The 10,862-nt window shown below is 38.9% G+C and overlaps 1 pseudogene; it reads right to left on the bottom strand.

Moving 5' to 3' along the window:
- Positions 1–8,901: 8,901 nt before the first annotated feature.
- Positions 8,902–9,897, bottom strand: LOC123825610 (annotated as a pseudogene).
- Positions 9,898–10,862: the final 965 nt, after the last annotated feature.

Below are 10,862 nucleotides of genomic sequence, written 5' to 3'. Positions count from 1 at the left end.
CCAAGGCCAGTAAACTGTCTGTCCCTTAGTTGTGACAGAATAAGTCAAATTGTACAGTTGAATGAATACTATGAGCTCTCATTAGGATTGCATCCTTATCAGCTTCCATTTTTTCCCTTGCACCCTCAGCATCTTGTGGATGGCCCTTCAGAGGTGATAACTAAAAGCAGCAGAAGCTGTCCTCTCCATGGGGGAAATACAACATCAATCATTTCTTCATGTCATACTGGAACTCCCTGAAGCAGCTCAAGTAAGAAAAGATAATGGTAGTGACAGAAATTATATCAAGAATCGTTGTATATATCTTCGTTGTATATATCTTTAGTACAGAAGTTAGCCAAAATGCTCACAAAAAATCCACTTGGTCTGAAAGCTAATAACACGTCATTCAAATTCTGTCTTGTTGGACCATAAGGTTTCTGGAAATATTTTATATAAAAGACACTGTAGAAAAATATATTATATTTAGTGAATTGAACTTCAAGCAATACCCTGCCACCTGCTCTTATTTTTTCCTGGTCCTCCATGCCCTATGAGTTTTGATGAATTACAAAATGTTCTATGACAACCTAATTACTTAAAATGTCAGTCAGGCAATAATACAAGCACTGCTCTTCCCCCCACCCAATGAATGTGTTAACTAAGGACAAATAAGGGCCAGCTTTATTTTATTTTCTTTCATTTCTTTTGTGTTTATTCTTTTATTTTTTATTGTTTGAGGGGGGAATGGAGGGAGAAAAATAGGGAGAGAAACCTCATGTGAGACAGAAACATTGATCAGTTGCCTCTCGTATGTCTTGATAGGGGACTGGACTCAACCTAAGCATGTGCCCTTACTGGGAATTGAGCAAGTTACCTTTCCCTTTGCAAGACAATGCCCAACCAACTGAGCCACACTGGTTAGGGCAACACAAGCACCTTTTAAGCCAGATAAAAACTCATTTGCTTTGTAAGTATGATTATTATTTATTCCCTCACTGCTCTGATTGGCTTTCTCCAAAATAATGTTCAAAATAATTTACCTTTTTATTTAAGGTTCCAGGTGTTCCTCAGAATCTACCATTCTATTCTACAAGGAATGCCCACCTGGATACCTTTGGTCAGATTCCTCCTACAGTCAAGGTCTGAATCTTGGCTGCTCTTTGTATTCAAGCCTGATGCCACACTGGTTCAACTCAGTGCTCAATACAGAAGAAATGATGGGATCTTGGTTCTGGAGTATCCCAGAAATATGCTAACCCTTAAAACAACACATCCTTGGAATCCCACATAACTGCTTAAGTCTTGCTTTCCGGATCCCGATTTGTCTGCTTTGCCTCTTCTGAAGACTCAGCTCAGGTATCACTTCCTCCAGAGAGCTCTCTCTGATTCCCCCAAATCCAGGTTATATTGTGTTTTCCCCAGAGGCTCCTTGTAGTGAGAATTTGTGGAAATTTTGGATACTCAGAATCTTTTATTTCCCTGTGTTTAGAGAATTCATTTATTCACTCATTTGTTCAACAATACTTGTTCAGAACCTACTATGGTTCAGGCACCACCCTTGGCAGTAGGAACAAAGAAGTAAATAAATTAAAGACAAATTACTTCCCTGTTGAGATTACATTTTAGAAGGATAAAAGTAAATAGACCTATAATATATGAGGTAGTTGTAACAGCCACGGAGGAAAATATAGCATGGAAAGGTAAGCGCCAGGGAAGAAAGGTATCACAGGGTTTTTTCTTCTAATTCTTCCCAGCTTTGTTTAGATGTAATTGACATATACCATTCTGTAAGTTTAAGGTGTACAAGTGTACAAGTTGATTTGATACACTTTGGTCTCACTGAGAAGGTGACATTTGAGCAAAGCCCAGGAGGTCTTTTTCATATTATAAGGGTTTTGGTGGAGGGAGACAGAGTCAGCTTCTAACTATAGAAACTCATTGCTGAGTTCTCACTTTTCCAGCATGCCTTGCAGCTAGAGTAAATCAAAGACTTTGCTTTGGGATCTGGAAAGCTAAAGAAGCAGGGATAGTGGAGAAGCAGTTCTTATACAGCTGTGAAAGCAATGTGCAGGCTCCAGAGCTATGGGAAGGGAGACCCCAGTACAACTTATGGTATCTAGTGCTGGAGCAGTACTGTTAAACTGTGATGGCCAGTGGTCACTAATTTTGGTTGCAAATTGTTCACCAATGTAGTTTTGAAGGTGAGACACTAGCTGCAGTTGAGCCTCCCTTTTCCAGCCTATATTCTGAGACTTGTTCTTTAGGCTCTCTGATACTTCTGTTAGGTCCTTGGTAATTTTCCAGTAAATTTCTGCTCAAATAAGTCAAAACTTGTTTCTGTTTTCTTGCAACCAACAATTTGTACTGACTGGCACATCCCTATTCCATCCTATGCTTGCCTCTATCAGAGTTTCTATTTTGGTGTATTGTAATGCCTTGTTTCCCTGTTTGTCTCTTGTTTACTATGAGCTCTTGAGAGGAGGGACCATATATTTATGATTTATCATTATGCCTCTAGTTTGTAGCCTGGGAGTTAGCACAAAGTAGGGGCTCAGTATGCATTTGTTGAATCTGTGAATGAACAAGAAAAGGAAAGAATACATACAGGGAAATTCTGAGTACATGATTTTTTCCACAACATTCTTATTTTCCAACAAAGTCCAGTGGTCAAATTCCACCATGCCAAGGCAGCTATGTCACTCAAGTCCAGAGTCATCTCCTGTAAGAAGCGTTCAGGTAAAAAAAAAAAAAGAGCGTTTTTCCATTGTGGGTTAAAGCTGCTTTCCACCAAGGTATCACTGCAGAACTCATTGCTTTGAGGAAGGAAAAAACATGTCAGAATGTGTCCTCAGTCTCAGTTCAAAAGAGGGAAATTTAGAAATGTATTGAATGAAGAATGGAACCCGGACGACTGGAATCTACTTCTCTAGGGTGATGATCTTGGGAGCATCATTATATGGGTTTCAGTTTCTTCTGTGAAATGGGCAGATGGGATGTCCTGTGCATTGTAGAAATGTGCTTCATCTCTGGCCTCTACTCAATAGATGCTATTAACATTCCCCTAATTATAACAGTGTCCCCAGACATTGCTAAATATCCTGTGGGATGTAGAATTTCTCCTGCTTGACAACCACTAAATACATGGTATCTCAGCAGGGTAAAATATCTAGGGTGGGAGAAAGCATTAGGCTTGTTTGCCTCCATATACTGGAGGCACTCCATTGCTGGGGTGTGTCATCATGGCGAGCACTCAGTGAAAGCTGAATGAATGAGAATAAATACAATTCCTCCCAGCTGAAAAATTCTTTGACATCAATAGAGTCATGCAGATGGTAATGATACTCACTACTCATGTAACCACCTCAACCTGGGTACTATTTAGCATTCCCAGATTAAAATGAGCTAAGTCACTATTAAAAAATGAGTCTGTCTGGCCACTTTGGCAACATAGTGACTCTAACAGTCAGGCAGGGTCTAGTCAGTCCTGATAACTACTCAGATCATATCCCCCAAAAGTTAACCCTGAATTTTATAAATATGACAAAAAAGTCAGTTGAGTCTAAGTTTTGAAATGAGAATTATACACAGATTATCATTAAATTAGCATGGATGATCTATAATGAATATACATACATTCTAATTATCTTTGCTATGTGTGACTTAGAAAGTAGTTTCTTTAACACATCATCTCTTATTTTTCATCTTCTACTTATCTATCTCTTGACATTTCACACTGACTAACAGGGATTGCATTGACTATGTAGATCAGTTTGGGGTATTTTGCCATTTTAACAGTATGAGGTCTTTTGATTCAGGAACATGGGATGCCTTTCTATTTATTTAGTCTTTAATTTCTTTTGACAATGTTTTGTAGTTCTTTTGTTAAATTTATTTCTTGAGAATTTTACTGGTGCTATTTTAAATAGAATTGTTTTTCTTAATTTCATTTTTGGGTTTATTGCTAGTATACAGAAATGTTATAAATCTTTGTATATTGATCTTATATCCTTCAACCTTGATGAACTCATTTATTCATTCTAATAGATTTGTAGTGGAGTTCTCATATGCAAAAAGCATTCTCTAGTGAATTCTTTAGAAAATTTCCTATGTGCAAGATTTCCTATATGCAAGATCATGTCATCTGTAAATAAAAACAGATTTAACTCTTCTTTTCCAATGTCAATACCTTTTATTTCATATTTATTGCCTAATGGTCCCAATTGAAGCCTGCAGTACAATATTGAATAGAAGAGGTGAGAGTGGACATCTTTTTTCTTATTTCTAATCTTAGGTTCAGCCTTTCACCATAAAGTATGATGTTAGCTGTGATTTGTGTGAGTTTGTGTGATTGTCCTTTATTAACTTGAGAAAGATACCTTCCATTCTAATTTGTTGAGTGTTTTTATCATAAAGTGGTGTTAACTTTTTTCAATTTTTTTCTGTCTATTCAGTTCATCATGTGCTTTTTGTGCATTGTTTTAATTGATGTGTTATAGTACTTGAATTCCAGATATTAAATCAACCTTGAATTCCTGGGATAAATCATACTTGGTCATGATGTACAATCCTTTTGTATATTGTTGTATTCAATTTCTAGTGTTTTTCTGATTCTGCTGTCTTGCACAGCAATACACTGAAGTAGACAGATCTGAATTTGAGTTCTGGCCCTGTCACTTACCGACTCTTTTACTTGTTACAGGGGTTATGAGCCTGAATTGCCTCATAAGTGGAGCCCATGGAATATGAAACCAGACTCCCTTTGGGTTTCATTCCAGCACCACTATTAACTAGCTGTGTGATCTTGGGTATATTACTTAATCTCTCTGGCTAGTAATGTGGGGATAATAATAGTATTATTTATCTCATAGAACAATAGGACAAAGTGAGTTCAGGATTAAATACATAAGACACATAGAATAATACCTGAAACAAATAAAGTACTATATTCTAACATTTTTTTAAGAAAAACAGTAGGTCACATGAGTATTATAAGGACCAATGTGGACAATGTGAGTGAAGGCGTTTCTAATCATGTGAAACAATAAAAGTAGAATTGATTATTACTCTGTATGTGGATTAAAAGCCTGGTAACCCAGAAAATAAAGTTGATGGCTGTCATATATTATAACTTCACTATATGCCCTGGCCAGTGTAGTTCAGTGGATTGAGTGTGGGCCTGTGAACCAAAGGGTCACTGGTTCAATTCCGAGTCAGGGCTCATGCCCAGGGTTGCAGGCCAGGCCCCTAGTATGGGGTGCTCAAGAGGCAACCACACATTGATGTTTCTCTCCCTCTCTTTCTCCCCTTTCCCCAGTCTCTAAAAGTAAATAAATAAAATCTTAAAAAAAACTTCACTATTTGCCAGGGACTTTGCTTATATTATTTGTGCTAATATTTAAGTGCCACAGGATAGAGAGATGATTATTATTTTTTGCTGATAATGGTGGCAGTATAACAGAACAGAAAAAACTACACAGGTCCTGGGACCAGGCTGCCTGGGTTTGAATCCTTGCTAAGCCTACTTTTGTCTGTGTAAACACAGATGAGTTGCTTAAGTCTATCAGTCTATCAATGAGGATGATTTTAAAAAGTGTATAGGTTGTTTTGAGGATTAAATGAGTAAATTTTATAAAGTGCTTAGGAAAGTATTTGATACATAGTGTTTGTTTAAGAAAGAATAAATGGCCCTGGCTGGCATAGCTCAGTTCATTGAGCGTGGGCTGCGAACCAAAGTGTTGCAGGTTCGATTCCCAGTCAGGGCACATGCCTGGGTTGCATGCAGGCCATGACCCCCAGCAACTGCACATTGATGTTTCTCTCTCTCTCTCTTTCTCCCTCCCTTCCTTCTCTAAAAATAAATTAATAAAATCTTAAAAAAAGAATAAATAAATAAAATATTTTTAAAAAGAATAAATGAAACAAGGGAGGGAAAGAGGGAAAGATATAAGGGAGGGAAAGAGGAAAAGAAAAAAAAGAAGAAAGCTAGGGAGTGAGGGAGGGAGGGGAGCCCAATAAAGTTAAATATCTTATTCACAAAATATAATGAATACATGAGAGAGGTGGGATGTAAAAGCAGGTCTGTCTGGCCCTCTTCAAAGCATGTGCACCTACTGCTCAGTCAGGCTTAGGAGAAAGTCAGGCATAAGGGGTATGTTTTAGGATTTCAGGCAGAGCTAGTTCTCCAGGTTTTCTGTAGCAGGAACTTGTTCTAAATGGATAGATGATCAGAGAAAACATGACCATTAAGAGGTGTGTTCAGAAAGGACTGATCCATTTCACTTCCAGCCACAGTTTTTGAGGCCACTTGCTGGACAGGTGTTTCCTCCACTGTGTTCCTTGTCAAATACTTATCTGCCGGTGACCACAGCTCTGTCTTTTCATTCTTCATTTGGCAATACTTGGGGAGCTCAGGCTGGGGCTCAAAAGCCAGATCTAGAAACTGTAGACCACAGGAAAAGGTTGGAAGTCTTCTTTCCATGATATTCATTTTTTCAGACATTAGCTGTTCTATCTCAGTTTGGGAAGGTCCTGGATGAACAGGGTGTGACTGGATAATTTATTAAAGCCTACATTTGTATTTGTTCTTCTGGTACCATATCTCCTGGTATTTAAGATGCTATTGATTTTAAGATACACCATTCTTATATTTTACTAAAAAAAACAACTGAACACAATACAAATTAAGCTAGGACACATGCTTATCACTTAGAATTTTGATTTTATACTCATGAAAAGACCTTGCTAAGTTTTGGTGACATAGACTTAAACATGTGTTCATTCTTACTGATATGTAAAAAAAGAGGAAATTTAAGCAAAAATTGTTTAGGGTAGTCTTAAAACCTCTTCACATTCAATGCACAACTCTTGTGAGTCACTTTTCAATTTAAAATCATATGTGGTCACTAGTGTCTATGTTTTTGCACACAGTATCAGACTCTGTGATGTTGAGTGTGTTGGTGATATGGTATATTTTAGAATAGTGCTCCATTGTTGTCTCTGGGACTTTTTATCAAGCCTCTGATTCTCATTATATGAGCTTTGATGCTGACATTTTCTTAATCTTAACAGGATGTTACAATGAAAGATATTCAGAGAACAACTATGACTCATATCCCCTTCTTAGATGGTTGTCCATGGTGTGTCAACCAAAAGGCCAAAGGATTGTGGCTGTTCAAGTCATGCCACCTGGAGTAGAAATCAAACTTGGTCATTCACAGGAAATGATAGCCTTAAATTGGCTGACATTTATTAAAAGTTATGATGAGATGTCTTCAATAGTGAGATGTCTCATAGTGTCAGAAATGTTAAAAGGCAGGAAAAGATGTACATTTTAGAAGATATGATCTCACCTATAATTGGAACCTAATCAACAAAATAAGCAAGCTAGCAAAATATAAGTGGAGACAGTGAAATTAGGAACAAACTGATAGTAATCAGAGGGGAGGTGGGAGAGGATAAAGGGGGAAAATGGGGAAGGGTTTTCAGGAACATGTATAAAAGGCACATGAACAAAACCAAAGTGGGGTAGGATCAAGTGTGGGAAGTGGGGATGGCTGGAGTGGGGGAATGGTGGGGAGAAAATGGAGACAACTATAACTTGCACAACCAAAAAGAAGAGATTAAATAAGTTGTTTTCTAAGATGGTAGCCACTCCTTTGTATGGTTTTGCCTGGAAAGGTAACCCCCTTGCTTGTTTTAGTTAGGAGTTTATCTGGGACTAAGTGGACCCTAAAAAGTGAGGATGGGGAGGCAAGATTTTTTTGGAATATGGGCAAGAAATGAGAAGGGCAGAGTAAAGGAAGAATGAATCTCAAGTCTAAGATGGTGGGCAGGTTCTGTGAGATGTCAGAAAGTAGCTCCTTTCCAAAGGCCTGGGGTGTCATAACTCAGGATGAATAATCAAGGGACACCCATAGAGGTGTGCTTAGACAATAGGCTTCTTCCAGCATCCTCTGTGGCCCCATAACCAGGGAAGACCCATTGCAGTAGAGCTATTTGGCTCCAGAGAGTGAAGTGGCTCTCAGAACACTCTGCTCTTTCAAAGAACTTTGAGGCTTTTTTCTAGTTCTGGAGAGTGAGAGGAAGCTCTGATAATGACCAGAATTGAATTTCCCACCAGGTCAATGAAATGAGCCTGGTTAAATTTGACCTAGAGAAGATAAAGTGCTCAGGCAGTTTTTTACCCTCCTAGTTTATAGAATAAGAGCCAAAATTATATGTTACATGACTTTTATATATCTTAAAGAACTTCTTGGCAAAGTTTATCATGTCTATTTGATTAATAGACCAGCCAGAAGAACTGGGAGAATAAAGTTTGTTCCTCCCCCTACAGTGGAAGCAGAGATTTCTCTGAGGCTCAGTTATATTTTGTTGCTTTGAGAGTCACTCATAGATAGGAACTTAGTGTAAAAGCTTTTTTTTTTCAATTTTTTTCAATGATTCTAAAATTAATCATTGTGCAAAGCAATAAAAAAGTCCAAAGCTGAAGAGATTTGTGTTTTAACTAGCTGAAGCAGATCATGTTCTCTGCAACCAAACCAAAGAAAACCATTCATCTGTTCTAATTTAGATCTCATACTGTATCATTTACTACTATATCACTGATAACCTGGGGGCCTTGAGAAAATGAAGTTTTATTCTTTGGAAACTTCTCTCCTCAAAGTTTTGACCACTAATCAGGTTATACCATAATTCTATAAATCCCTGAATCTGCTTTCATTTTTTTGGCTGAATACAGTGAACTTTATTGATGGTGCATGACAAGGCAGTGTTCCCTAAGCCCTTCTGCCCTTAAGGGGTCTAGGATGGAAACTGGAGGTCAGGAGATTCTCAGTGTGTTTAGGGATAAATTTTGGGCAAGGACTCCCCAACAGATGAGGGTCTCTCTTCCTGTCACTGGGGAGGTGGCCCAGGGGGCTCTTACTCCTTAGATGCCATGTGGACCCTAAGGTCCACCACCCTGCTGCTGTAGCCACATTCATTGTCATACCATGAAATGAGCTTGACAAAGTGGTCATTGAGGGTAGTGTCAGACCCAGCATCAAAGGTGGAGGAATGGGTGTCACTGTTAAAGTTACAGGAGACAACCTGGTCCTCAGTTATAGCCCAGTATGCACTTGAGGGGACCCTCTGATGGCTGCTTCACTACCTTCTTGATGTCATCATATTTGACAGGTTTCTCCAGGTGGCAGGTCAGATCCACAACTGACACATTGGACATGGGAACATGGAAGGCCATGACTGTGAGCTCCCCATTAAGCTCATGGATGACTTTGCCCACAGCCTTGGCAGTGCCAGTGGAAGCAGGGATAATGTTCTGGGAAGTCCCTTGGCCATCACACTATAGCTTTCCAGAGGGGCCTTCCATGGTCTTCTGGGTGGCAGTGATGACATGGACAGGTCATGAGTCCCTCCACAATGCTAAAGTTGTCATAGATGACCTTGACCAGTGGGGCCAAGCAGTTGGTGGTTCAGGAGGCATTGTTGACAATCTTCATGAAGTTGTCATACTTGTCATGGTTCACATCCATCACAAATATGGGGGCATCTACATAAGGACCAGAGATGATGACCCTCTTGGCTCCACCCCTCAAGAGAGCCCCAGTCTTCTCCATGGTAGTGAAGATACCAGTATCACCCCATATTCAACACCAGAATCACCCCATTTGATGTTGGTGAGATCTTGTCCCTGGAAGATGAAGATGGACTTTCCATTGAGACAAGCTTCCCGTTCTCAGCCTTGACTGTGCGTTTGATCTTGCCCTGAGTAGAATCATCCTGGATCATGTATACCATGTAGTTGAGGTCAATGAAAGGATCCCTGATGGTGATAGCATCCACTTCACCAGAGTAATAAGCAACCCTGGTGACCAGGTGCACAATATGGCTAAATCCATTCACTCCCATCTTTGTCATTGTGTCTCATGTTTGAGGCTGGCACTGTGCAGGGAGATGCAGCTGTCTGTCGAATAGGAGGAGCAGAGATCCTGCTTCCTTTCTTGATCCCACTTATCCTAGATGAAGTTCCATCAATAACTCCTCTCTTCCTTTTCTAGAACTTTTTCTTTTTTAAAGTTTTATTTGTTTTATTTTAACTATATTTTATTGATTATGCTGTTACACTTGTCCCAATTCTTTCCCCTTTTGCCCCCTTCCATCCACCATCCCCCACACCATCAGACAATCCCCACACCATTTTTTATGTCCATGGACGTGTCATGTATATAAGTTCTTTTGGCTATAAGTTCTTTGGCTAATATACATGTCATGTGTATAAGTTCTTTGGATATTCCATTTCCTATACTGTGCTTTACATCCCCATGGCTATTCTGTAACTACATATTTGTACTTCTTAATCCCCTCACCTCTTTACCAATTTTCCCATACTCCCCTCCCAACTGGAAACCATCAACATACTTTCTGTATGTTGTTTGCTTAAAATGTTTTCTAGATTTGATTGTTGATAGATATGTACTTACTGGCATTTTATTCTTTCTATTTTGATCTTTTTCTTAAACAAGTCCCTTTAACATTTCATATAATAATGGTTTGGTGATGATGAACTCCTGCAGTTTTTTCTTCCTGGGAAGCTCTGCATCTACCCTTCCATTCCAAATGATATCATAGTGGGTAGAGCAATCTTTGCTGTAGGTCCCTGCTTTTCATGATTTTAGATAATTCTTGCTAATCCTTTTTAGCCTGAAAAGTTTCTTTTGAGAAATCAGCTGACAGTTTTATGGGAACTCTCCTGTAGGTAACTATCTGCTTTTTTCTTGTTGCTTTTAAGATTCTCTCTTTATCTTCAACTTTTAGTATTTTAATTATGATGTGTCTTGAAGTGAGCCTCTTTACATCCTTCTTGTTTGGGATTCTGTGCTTCC

Source organism: Phyllostomus hastatus, unplaced genomic scaffold (assembly GCF_019186645.2).
Source record: "Phyllostomus hastatus isolate PE091 unplaced genomic scaffold, TTU_PhHast_1.1 phas_contig_64, whole genome shotgun sequence".
Lineage (NCBI taxonomy): Eukaryota > Metazoa > Chordata > Mammalia > Chiroptera > Phyllostomidae > Phyllostomus > Phyllostomus hastatus.
This window is presented reverse-complemented; position numbering and strand designations above follow the sequence as displayed.